Here is a 12,328-nt window from a genome sequence, read left to right as displayed (position 1 = left end):
ATTGGTGTCAGTGGGCATATTAACCGCTTCCCGACCAGCGCACGCCGATATACATTAGCAGAATGGCATGGTGGGCAAAGGGGCATACAGGTACATCCCCTTTAAGAATCGGCACTGCGGGTGCCCCGCCATCGTATCACAGAGAGGTAGAGCGGGGAGATGCTTTTGTAAACAAAGCATTTCCCTGTTCTGCCTAGTGACAGGACAGAGACCACTGCTCTATGTCATCGGGAGTAGTGATCACTGTCATGTGTGTTGTAACCCCCTCCCCCCACAGTTAGAATCACTCCCTAGGACACACTTAACCCCTTCATCGCCCCCTAGTGATTAATCCCTTCACTGCCAGTGTCATTTACACAGTAATCTTTTTTAGCAATGATCGCTGTATAAATGACAATGGTCCCAAAATAGTGCCAAAAATGTCCGATGTGTCCGCGCCATTTTTTTAAATAAAAATGACATAAAATTATGCCCTATGTTGTAGACGCTACAACTTTTGCACAAACCAATCAATATACGTTTATTGCAATTTTTTTTACCAAAAATATGTAGAAGAATACATATCAGCCTAAACTGAGGAAAAAAAAAATTCTTTATATATTTTTTAAATGTTTTTTCAAAATTGTCGCTTTTTTTGTTTATAGCACAAAAAATAAAAACCACAGAGGTGATCAAATACCAACAAAAGAAAGCTCTATTTGTGGGGAAAAAAAGGACGTCAATTTTGTTTGGGTACAATGTCGCATGACCGCGCAATTGTCAGTTTGTCGACACAGTGTCGAATCGCAAAAAGTGCTCTAGTCAGGAAGGGGGTAAATCCTTTCGGGGCTAAAGTGGTAATAGCCTCCAACACTGGTGTCAGCAAGTGCAATAATAAAAGCCCAGCATTGGTGTCAATAGATACAATAATAACCCCCAACTTTGGTGTCATTGATCACAATAACAGCCACCAGCATTGATTACAATAGAGGTAATAATAGCACCCATCATTGGAGTCAGTGAATACAATAATAGCACCCAGCATTGGGGTCAGTGAACCCAATAATAGCCCCTTTGCACTGATGTCTATGGACACTATAATAGCCTCCAGCATTGGTGTCAGTGGACACAATAATAACCCCCAGCATTTGTGTCAGTGGACGTAATAATAACCCCCAGCATTGGTGTGAATGAACATAATAATAGTACCCAGCATTGGTGTCAATGGATTAAATAATACCCCCCAGTATTGGTGTCAGTGGACGCAACAATAGCCCCCCAATTTTGGTGTCAGTGGACGCAATAATAGCCCCCAGCATTGGTATTAGTGGAAGCAATAATACCCCCAGAATTGGTGTGAGTGAACACAATAATAGCCCCCAGCATTGGTGCCAGTGACTGTAGTAGTAGTCCCCAGCTTTAGTGTCAGTGGACACTAAAGCCCCCAGCCTGCATTGTTGGGCATGGTAATGAAAGTTACCCCCCCCCCCCCCCCCCACACACACACACACACACAAACACCTGAATTGGTAGGCATGACAATGAAAGTTAACCCTCACCTGTATTGTTGGGCTTGGCAATAGAGGACTCAGATGGGCACTCCTGGATGGGGGGGGGGGGGGGGGGGATTTCATATAAATGTATTTTTTTTTCTGCTCATGAATATTTGTAAAATCCACAATGTAGCCCTTGTACTGAAAAGTATGGGGACCCTTTCTCCATACATAACAAAAAAAATTTTTGGCTTTCATGTAACATTTGCATGCAAGTCTGACCTTTGTATGAATTAGGTCACTTCATTTCGTTTATTTAGGATTAAGTATAATATTTTCATTGGAAAGAAAACTCACCTCTATTTCACTTCCACTTGTAATGGAATGAGGAATATTAAATGTATTGTTATTATATTCTTTCTGTTAAAACCAGTGAAATGATCTCCTGGATTAAATGATCAAAACTCAATTTCAAATTCCATCAGCGACCCAAGCTGGCCACTACAGAAGCATCCAATATGAAGAAATAATTCCCCTTTAGGTCTAATTTGAACTTGTGATGGGGGGGGGGGGGGGGGGGGTAAAAACAGCCAGCTGAGCCACATTGTTACTGTCCTCCCCTAAGCTGCAAAGACAGCTGTCTGGAGATATAAATATACTAAGACCACAATGCTTTGCAGCACAGCAAAATGATTTCCCATGACATGTTTGTTAGGCAGTGCTGCTTGCGGAATGGGACCTGTGCAAGTAAATACGGCTACACTGATACCGTCCCACAACCATGTGAAATTTTACTTACCTGATCCTCCACTCCCCCATCACACAGCGCTCACCCATGCTCCAGTGGTGGACTGTCCCTTGGTATCCTCATGTCCAGTGTAGGGCTATGGATCCTACATCAGTCTTGATGACTGCAGCATGGTGGAGATGATGCTGTGGGTCTCAAACTGGTGGCCCTCCAGCTGTTGCGAAACTAGTCCCACCATGCCTCTGCCTGTGGGATGTCATTGTACCTCTCAGCCTTGCAATGCCTCATGGAACTTGTAGTTTCGCAACAGCTGGTGGGCCGCCAGTTTGAGACTCCATCTGTAGAGACTAGTCTAGCAGCGTGGAGGATTGCCCAATGCTCCCTAGACCTAAATGAGCAGTTAACCCTTGCAGCGCTGGTGCAACTCCACTGCAAAGGAGAGTTTTCAAGTTTTCCCGAATTCGGCTTTATTAAAATTTTTATGTTCCTATGAAACTGTAGGGATCTACTGCCCTCTACTGTCTGAATTTGTAAATGTCTGTAAATATATTATGTCTCAGCCACATGTACTGTCCATGTTACTAAATCCTGGACCAAAAGAAACTAATTTGCAGACACTACTAGGAAGGAACTAAAGCGCAGAGTAGATAGGATGACTCTGAGTTCCAGTGCCACACCACAATTCCTGCCAGTGAGAAATTCCATTCCAGGCTGGTAGGACAACAGTTGGAGGATCTCCCCATGACCTCAGATCTTGTTTTCAGGTCTCTGAGACAAAGACAGACGCTGCATCATCTTTATAGGTGTCAGGGCAAGGCTCAGCCCTTCCTTCCTCTGAGCTGGCCGCTCAGCTGTCGGCTAATTGCCAGGTCCCATCTCTCAAAAGGGACTCACCTGTTGATATCCGGCTCGTCAGTCCTGCCTACTTAAGCCATCCAGCCCAGATGATCTCTGCCTTCGCCTTGGTCAACATCACAGAGACCACCACAGAGATCTCCTGGGTTCCTGTTAAAGTCTTGCTTGGCTGACATTCCTTCTGGCTCCAGATTCTGCTTGCTGTTCTACTACACTGATCTCTGGCTTCCTGACTTTCTGGCTTGTCTGACTATCCGTTCCGATTATCGAACTTTGGCTATGTTTTGACTACATTTGTTCTATATACTTTTATTATTAACCACTTTCAGACCGGACCATTTTGCTGGTCAAAGACCAGACCACTTTTTGCGATTCGGCACTGCGTCGCTTTAACTGACAATTGCGCGGTCGTGCGACGTGGCTCCCAAACAAAATTGACGTCCTTTTTTTCCCACAAATAGAGCTTTCTTTTGGTGGTATTTGATCACCCCTGCGGTTTTTATTTTTTGCGCTATAAACAAAAATAGAGCGACAATTTTGAAAAAAAAACGCATTATTTTTTACTTTTTGTTATAATAAATATCCCCCAAAAATATATAAAAAAACTTTTTTTTCCCTCAGTTTAGGCCAATACGTATTCTTCTACATATTTTTGGTAAAAAAAAAATCGCAATAAGCGATTATTGATTGGTTTGCGCAAAAGTTATAGCGTTTACAAAATAGGGATAGTTTTATAGCATTTTTATTAATAATTTTTTATTCTTATTTTTTTTACTAGTAATGGCGGCGATCAGGGATTTTTATTGTGACTGCGACATTGTGGGGGACCCATCGGACATTTTTGACACATTTTTGGGACAATTGTCATTTATACAGTAATCACTGCTATATAAATGCAGTGATTGCTGTGTAAATGACACTGGCAGTGAAGGGGTTAACCAGTGGGTGGCAGTGTAGGGGTTAAGTGTTCCTAGGGGTGTGTTACTAACTGTGGGGGGGTTGGGCTTTCATTTAGTGAACACTGATCTCTGCTCCAATCACATGGAGCAGAGATCAGCGTCACTAGTTGCTAGGCAGAATGGAGAAATGCTGTTTACACGGCATTTCCTCCGATCGCGGGTATGCCCGCGGCGATCGAGTCCGCGGGTCCCGCGACCAGACTCACGGGGGTCCCGACCGGCGCGGGAGCGACGCCGGCGGCGCGCACCCGATGGCAGGGTGGCATTGAAGATTGGACGTACATGTACGCCAATATGCCTGCCCGTGCCATTCTGTCGACGTACATCGTCGTGCGCTGGTCGGGAAGTGGTTAAACAAGTGTGATCTAACTGTAATTCTATCTTGGTCTGATTCATGGTTTCTGACAATGAACCCCTACAACTGGAGTTAGCTGCAAGAACATGTTGCGGGGTGTCGAACACCCCGTGACCGGGACCCCTCACGGGGCTACCCCAGTCCTGGAACCAGAAAAGACCACACGGATCTCATGAACACCTCCGGAACCCCGAACACATGACCCACACCCCCTTAAGTACTCCTTCCCAGACTCCTCAGTGGGCCCCGGCACTCCCACTGATTGGCTCCGAGAAGGCTGATACCTAAACATCCAACCAGACCTGGTTCTGGCCTGTCATGTGCACCTCACCGCTCATATGACCAGGCAGAACTTCCAAACACAGCCTGGCCAGACTGGTGTTAAGGCCTACCTACACAATTAACCCTCAGAACCTTTATTGTTCTGAGGCAAAAACTAAATTTAAATGCGTGTGACATTTGATCCCAAATGTCATCCGCTACACTCTTCTTCTGAAGTCCCCTGCCAGCACTCCATCCAGGCTTCACCTCTCAAGTGTCCCCGTCAAGTGTCCCAATAGAAAGCTGTTCCAATGGAGGCACCCAAGCATGCTCACGCTCAAGCCTCCCTGTCTGCGTCTTTTGACACAAAGCGGGCGGCTCGGCCCCCCCCTGCACAACATTTGATGGACAGCAGCGGCTCTCACTGCTTCCAATCTGCCCAGGGAGGAGGGAGACAGAGGGGAGAGCCGCTGTTCTTGTGCACATCGTTGGATGGGATTAGGCTCAGATAAGAATAAGGGAGGGAGGCTGGTGGGGATTCTGCAGCACAGAAGGTTTTTCACCTTAATACATAGAATGCATTAAGGTGGAAAACCTTAAGGCTGGTTTCGCACAAGTGCGGCTGAGGGTGCCTGGGGTCTGGTGCGTGACGGTTCACCGGTTCAGGTGCGAATCAGGTCAGAATTTTTGCCTGAATTTTCACCTGAATCGGACCCAAACATGCACAGGACCCATTTTCAATCCGGACCATGGCTGTTACGGACATATGTGAACCGGCTCCACTGAGAGCCGATCACACTTGCCTGTCATGCGAATTCGATATGAGGAAACCCACATCCAATTAGCATATATGTGAACCCAGCCTAAAGCTTTAGAGCCACTTTAAGCATAGAGGTTAAAGAAAAGTAACTGAGATATGAAGAATGTACACATGTAGGTTACATAAAGGAAAGGTTACATAGATGTACTTTGACTGTAAAGATGACTCATTTTTTTTCTAAAGTAAAAGATTGTTTTTCTTTGCGGTTAAACAAAAGAAGAAAACTGCGGTGGATTTTCCACTTAAACGTTTTGTAATGAAATATTTCTATATTCTTTGCCTCATGCAGAGAAACCTAGTTCATACTTTGGAAAAAAAAAATCGAAAATCAACCTTTTTTGGCCTTTGAATTATTAACGAATATGGAATACAGTCTTTTCAATGAGTGACTCTCTGGTTCTATAAGTCATTCAGAGCCGTCTTTAGTTTTTTTTTAGTTTTCCAGTGAAATTACTTGAAAGGTTTAATGCAAAGCACCTGGGGCCATTTATATTATTCAGCATTGGCAAGCAGCCAAGGTCGGGAAGTTAAAAAGATTTTCTTCGTTAGAATATATTTTTCTGGATGCGGCTGAATGGAAATCAGTGAACTTTTCAAGATGACACATTATAACTGGATGATCTAAAATAATTTATTAAAAATATTTTAATATTTTGAGAACTGTATTATAACCTGATAGCATTATAGGAAACCTGAACTGAGAAGTATATGGGGGCTGTCACTTGAAGACGCCATTGTCAGGACAGAAAGCAGGTATGTACTGGCCATTAGTGCATTCCTTTTCGTCCGAATGCATTTTCGTCCGAATTTCGGGTATTTTTGTTATCATTTTAACAAACTATCACGAACGTGCAGAATCCGAAAACCGAAAGATCCGACATAAACAAATGCTTTATTTTCGTTTTTGTTGTGACAACAGTTCGATATAGATAGGAGATTTGACATGACGCTGACAATAGCAATCTGTGTCCATCGAACCTGTGGTCGAATGTGCCTAACCTTAGCTCTATTAGTCCAAGATTATTCTACATAGAGAGAAAAGATTCAACATTATAGAGACAATAGCAAAAAAGGTCGAATGTGCCTAACCTAACTCTATTAGTCCAAGATTATTCGACATAGAGAGGAAAGATTCGACATGAAGATTCGACGAAGCAGTCGCCGCGAGTGGACATTTATGGCCAAATGCTCCGCCCATAGGCTATAGAAGAATTCTAACGTTGGTTGACTAGTAACAATAATTAATAAATATAATTATTACTTGTGTCATACAACATTAGAATTATACTATAGCTTGTAGGCGGAACATTCGACAGGAAACGTATGATTACGGCATCGTACAGTTTAGCTGCTCTGTTGAATCTTCTTAGAACATTCGACAGACACCATAAGCCTTCAATGACAAATTTAACCTTAATTATTTTGGATTTTTGGACAAATGCATTTTTTACGTAACAAAATAAATAAAAACGAACTTTGGGAGTAACTAAAGGGAGTAATTAAATAAATCTATTTTTTTGGACGAAAACTAAATTCCAAAACAAAATATTTCAGTGTGCACATGTCTACTAGAAAATAGACTAGAAAATAAACTAGAACTGCTGAAACGACCTTTTCACTCTTCAACTACTGTCTGTGAGGCCCTGAATATGAGGCCAGTACACACAGCCCTTCGAGGACCCGCAATGGCTTTGTGAAGGACTTCTGTCCTCTGGACCTCCTTTACCTGACCACTCTGTCTAGACTTCCTCTGCTGAGGTCACTGTTGGCTGGAAATTGCTGCCCTGTGCCCCTGAACTTAGCTGTACTAGGATTATGACCTGCTACTCCCTGTGCCTGAATTGTGCCCTTTTATTCTGGACTAAATCCCTACTGTATTAAACTGCTTCCCCGTCCCCCTGGACTTTGCTGTACTGTGATTGTAATCTGCTACTCCCTGTGCCCGCATTGTGCCCTGCGATTCTGGACTAAACCCCTTGCTGTACTAAATTGCTGCCATGTGCCCCTGGACTTTGCTCTACTGCGATTGTTCTCCGGGATTCTGGACTTATGCCCTGTACACACGGTCAGACATTCCGACCACAAAATCTGTCAGATTTTTGCCGAAACTTGTGTTGCATACACACGGTCGGACAAAGTTGTCGGAAAATCCGATCGTTCGGAACAAGGTGACATTTGTTGCATACGACGGGACTATGTAGCGGCCAGCAGCCAATAGCTTTGATCTCGTAATTTAATCTAAGCAACGTGGCACTTTGTCCGTCGGAATTCTCTACAAATGATCGGAAAAAGTCAGATCGGATTTTGTTGTCGGAAACAGTGGCGGAATTATCAGGGTCGCAACAGTCGCAAGTGCGACTGGGCCCTGTAATTCTCGGCCACTTCAGGGGGCCCACCGGCAGCCCGCCCGCCGCCCTCCGCCCGCCGCCCCGAGGGGCCCACCTGACTGTCCGGCCGTGTGCGTGTGCGGTGTTATTAATGTCGGGTTCATGCCGTCCTTCGCCAGCGTGAGAGAAGTGCTCGGTTGGCTCCGCCCCCGCCTATCCAGAGCGTCTGTAAGGGAGGCGGGGCGGACACAAAAAAACCTTCAGCCAATGCAGTGAAGGCACTCTCTGAAGCAAGGCTTTCCCGGAGGAGCGGAGACACGCTTCGTGGAGGAACTTTACGTCACTCTGCAGGATTCTGAGGAGGGGGAATCGAGGGGGAATCAATCATCATCATCGATTGATTGGCGGTAAGTCACCACCCCCCCTCCAGATTGTGCCAGCCCGCCACCCCCCTCCAGTGCCACCACCTGCCCTCCAGTGCCACCAGCCCACCATCGCCCCTCCAGTGCCACCACCACCCCTCCAGACTGTGCCACCCCCTGCCCTCCAGTGCCACCAGCCCACCACCCCCCCTCCAGTGCCACCACCCCCCCTCCAGACTGTTCTACCACACCCCCCAGACTGTTCCACCCCATCCCCCCCCAGACTGTTCCACCCCACCCCCCCCCCCGACTGTCCCACCCCATCCCCCCTCCAGACTGTTCCACCCCATCCCCCCCTCCAGACTGTTCCACCCCATCCCCTCCTCCAGACTGTTCCACCCCATCCCCCCCCCCGACTGTCCCACCCCATCCCCCCCTCCAGACTGTTCCACCCCATCCCCTCCTCCAGACTGTTCCACCCCATCCCCTCCTCCAGACTGTTCCACCCCATCCCCCTCCAGACTGTTCGCCACCACCGCCCCTCCAGACTGTGCCACCACCTCCCTCCAGTGCCACCACCCCCCCTCCAGTGCCACCAGCCCACCACCCCCTCTCCAGTGCCACCACCCCCCTCCAGTGCCACCAGCCCACAACCCCCTCCAGTGCCACCACCACCCCTCCAGACTGTGCCACCACCTCCCTCCAGTGCCACCACCCCCCCTCCAGTGCCACCAGCCCACCACCCCCTCTCCAGTGCCACCACCCCCCTCCAGTGCCACCAGCCCACAACCTCCTCCAGTGCCACCACCACCCACCTACCCGCCGTCACCACCCCTCCAGACTGTTTCACCACCCCCCTCCAGACTGCCACCACCACCCCTCCAGTGCCGCTACCCCCACCTCCCTCCAGTGCCACCACCCCCCCTCCAGACTGTGCCACCCGCCCTCCAGTGCCATCACCACCCCTCCAGACTGTTTCACCACCCCCCTCCAGACTGCCACCACCACCCCTCCAGTGCCGCTACCCCCACCTCCCTCCAGTGCCACCACCCCCCCTCCAGACTGTGCCACCACCACCCCTCGAGTGCCACTAGCCCACCACCCCCTTCCAGTGCCACCACCACCACCCCCTTCCAGTGTCACCACCCCTCCAGACTGTGCCACCACCCCTCCAGTGCCACCACCCGCCCTCCAGTGCCACCAGCCCTCCACCCCCCCTCCAGACTGTGCCACCACCACCCCCCCTCCAGACTGTGCCACCACCACCCCTCCAGACTGTTCCACCACCCCCCCTCCAGACTGCCACCACCGCCCTCCAGTGCCACCCTCCCTCCAATGCCACCATCCCCCCTCCAGTGCCACCACCCCCCCTCCAGTACCACCAGCCCACCACCCCCCCTCCAGACTGCCAACACCACCCCTCCAGACTGTGCCACCACCACCCCCCCTCTAGTGCCTCCACCACCCCTCCAGACTGCCACCACCACCCCTCTAGTGCCACCACCACCCCTCCAGACTGTGCCACCACCCCTCCAGACCCCTCCAGACTGTGCCACCACCACCACCACCCTTCCAGACTGTGCCACCACCACCACCCTTCCAGACTGTGCCACCACCACCATCCCTCCAGACTGTGCCACCACCACCACCCCTCCAGACTGCCGCCACCCCTCCCTCCAATGCCACCATCCCCCCCTCCAGACTGTGCCACCACCACCACTCCTCCAGACTGTGCCACCACCACCACTCCTCCAGACTGTGCCACCACCACCCCCCCCCAGACTGTTCCACCACCCCCCCTCCAGACTGTTCCACCACCGCCCTCCAGTGCCACCCCTCCCTCCAATGCCACCATCCCCCCTCCAGTGCCACCACCCCCCCTCCAGTACCACCAGGCCACCACCCCTCCAGACTGTGCCACCACCACCCACTCCAGTACCACCGCCACCCCCTCTCCAGTACCACCACCATGCCACCCACCTCCAGTACCACCGCCACCCACCTCCAGGACAACCATACCTCTCCAGTACCATCGCCACCCTCCTCCAGTACCACTACCCACCCTCCGGTACCACCGCCACCCCTCTCCAGGACCGCCACCCCCCTTCAGTACCACCACCGCCACCCACCTCCAGTACCACCACCACCCACCTCCAGTACCACCGCCACCCCCTCTCCAGTACCACCACCATGCCACCCACCTCCAGTACCACCACCACCCCTCTCCAGGACCATCATGCCTCTCCAGTACCATCACCACCCTCCTCCAGTACCACCACCCACCCTCCAGTACCACCGCCACCCACCTCCGGTACCACCGCCACCCCTCTCCAGGACCGCTACCACCTTCAGTACCACCACTGCCACCCACCTCCAGTACCACCGCCACCCCTCTCCAGGACCACCATCCCCCTCCAGTACCACTGCCACCCCTCTCCAGGACCACTATCCCCCTCCAGTACCACCACTGCCACCCCCCTCCAGTGCCACCATCAGCCCCCCTCCAGTACCACCACCACCACCCACCTCCAGTACCACTGCCACCCCTCTCCAGGACCACCACCGCCACCCACCTCCAGGACCACCATCCCCCTCCAGTACCACTGCCACCCCCCTCCAGTACCACCACTGCACTGGTGACACAGGTTTCACTCGGGACACAGGCTGCACAGAAATGTTTTGCTTTGTTCTACAGTGGAAAAAAATATAGTATCAAAATCATGCTTTTCGGGGGGGGGGGGGGGGGGCCCTTCCTGATTTCTTGCATCGGGGCCCTGAGGTTTCTAGTTACGCCTCTGGTCAGAAAATTTTAGATTCAGCTCTCAAACTTTTTCCGTCGGATGGAGCCCACACACGATCGGACTTTCCGAGAACATAATCCGATCAGACCTTTTCCGGCTGAATTTCTGACCGTGTGTACAGGGCATAAGTTTCTGCTGTGCTAGTTTGATGTCCTATGCCTCTGGACTTGATGTGCTCTATTGCCAACCTGTTATATTTTTGCATGTCCCTCCTAGTGTTGGAATTATTTCCCTGTGGCCTTCCCTTATTGGACTCTATTTCTTAACCCCCCAAAATAAAGAACCCCTTGGTCAGGGGCCCTTAAATCCCTATTACTCTCCATGTATGTTCTGTTCCACCCACACCTCCATCACAACCACTCTCTTTCGATGTCCCATTCTATAGCTCTGCCCAGCTGAGCACATTTCCCAATGACACACTCATACCCAGGTATACTAGTACTTCACTTTCATCCCACCCATAGCTCACATCAGTAAAAGTCAGGGCTTTTCAGCTGGTCCTTCTGGGTGTTGAACAACGTCACCCAGAGTTTCAGCCCTGTGAAAGGCTCTTGGTAATAGCCAAGTATATCCAAATAGCCCTGAGGTGTTTAGCTTCCATGCCCCATCTCTCTAAGGCTCCTCCCACCCTGACATTTATATGGGGGCAATCTCCATTACATAACTAGAGGAAGATTTCCTCTAAAAAGGGGCCCAACACCGAATTACAGTTCCCTTTACCACACTATTTTGGTATTTTGGACCAGCGACACCTAGTTGCAGACTGGCTAACTGCACCTGCTAATATGCTCTAATATTAGATATATTGCCCAGAGAACTAGAGTGTAGTTGGTCAGAGCAGTGTGCATGGGGGCATGTTGGACCCGAGCAGATCCTTGTGTGTGAGAGCAGCTGCTCAACTTTCCCTGGGTATTTTAACCTTTGCTGGAGCACCTAGCAGCTAAAAAACCCCTAAAAGTGTAACGTAATAATTAATGTATATGCATCCTGACTTCATCAGAGTGTTGAATTAAACTTAAACTACTTCCCGTCTTTAGAGAAGCTGCATCTTCAGCCATGATCCTTGTATCGAAATTTACAGCTAGCAATGAGCTTTCATGTGAAAAATGATCCAAGAGGCTCTACAGCCACCTGATCACTTTTACAGGCAATGGAATGGCCTACACCTAAAAAAGGGCTTTATTCAACTTTAGTCAGAGCTGCACAGTTTGTTTTTAACTAAAGATGCCCCTTATATATAATAGGCAGTTTTGTGGTAAAAGTGAACTATCCCTTTAACTATAAATTGGCAATTTTTGGAGAAATTTAGGTACCATAGTTTGTCGCCATTTAATGGGTGTGTGAAATGTAAAATCTTTATATGTTTGA

Source organism: Lithobates pipiens, unplaced genomic scaffold (assembly GCF_037356315.1).
Source record: "Lithobates pipiens isolate NorthernLeopardFrog02 unplaced genomic scaffold, aLitPip1_a1.2 Scaffold_19, whole genome shotgun sequence".
In the NCBI taxonomy this organism is placed as follows: Eukaryota; Metazoa; Chordata; class Amphibia; order Anura; family Ranidae; genus Lithobates; species Lithobates pipiens.
This window is presented reverse-complemented; position numbering follows the sequence as displayed.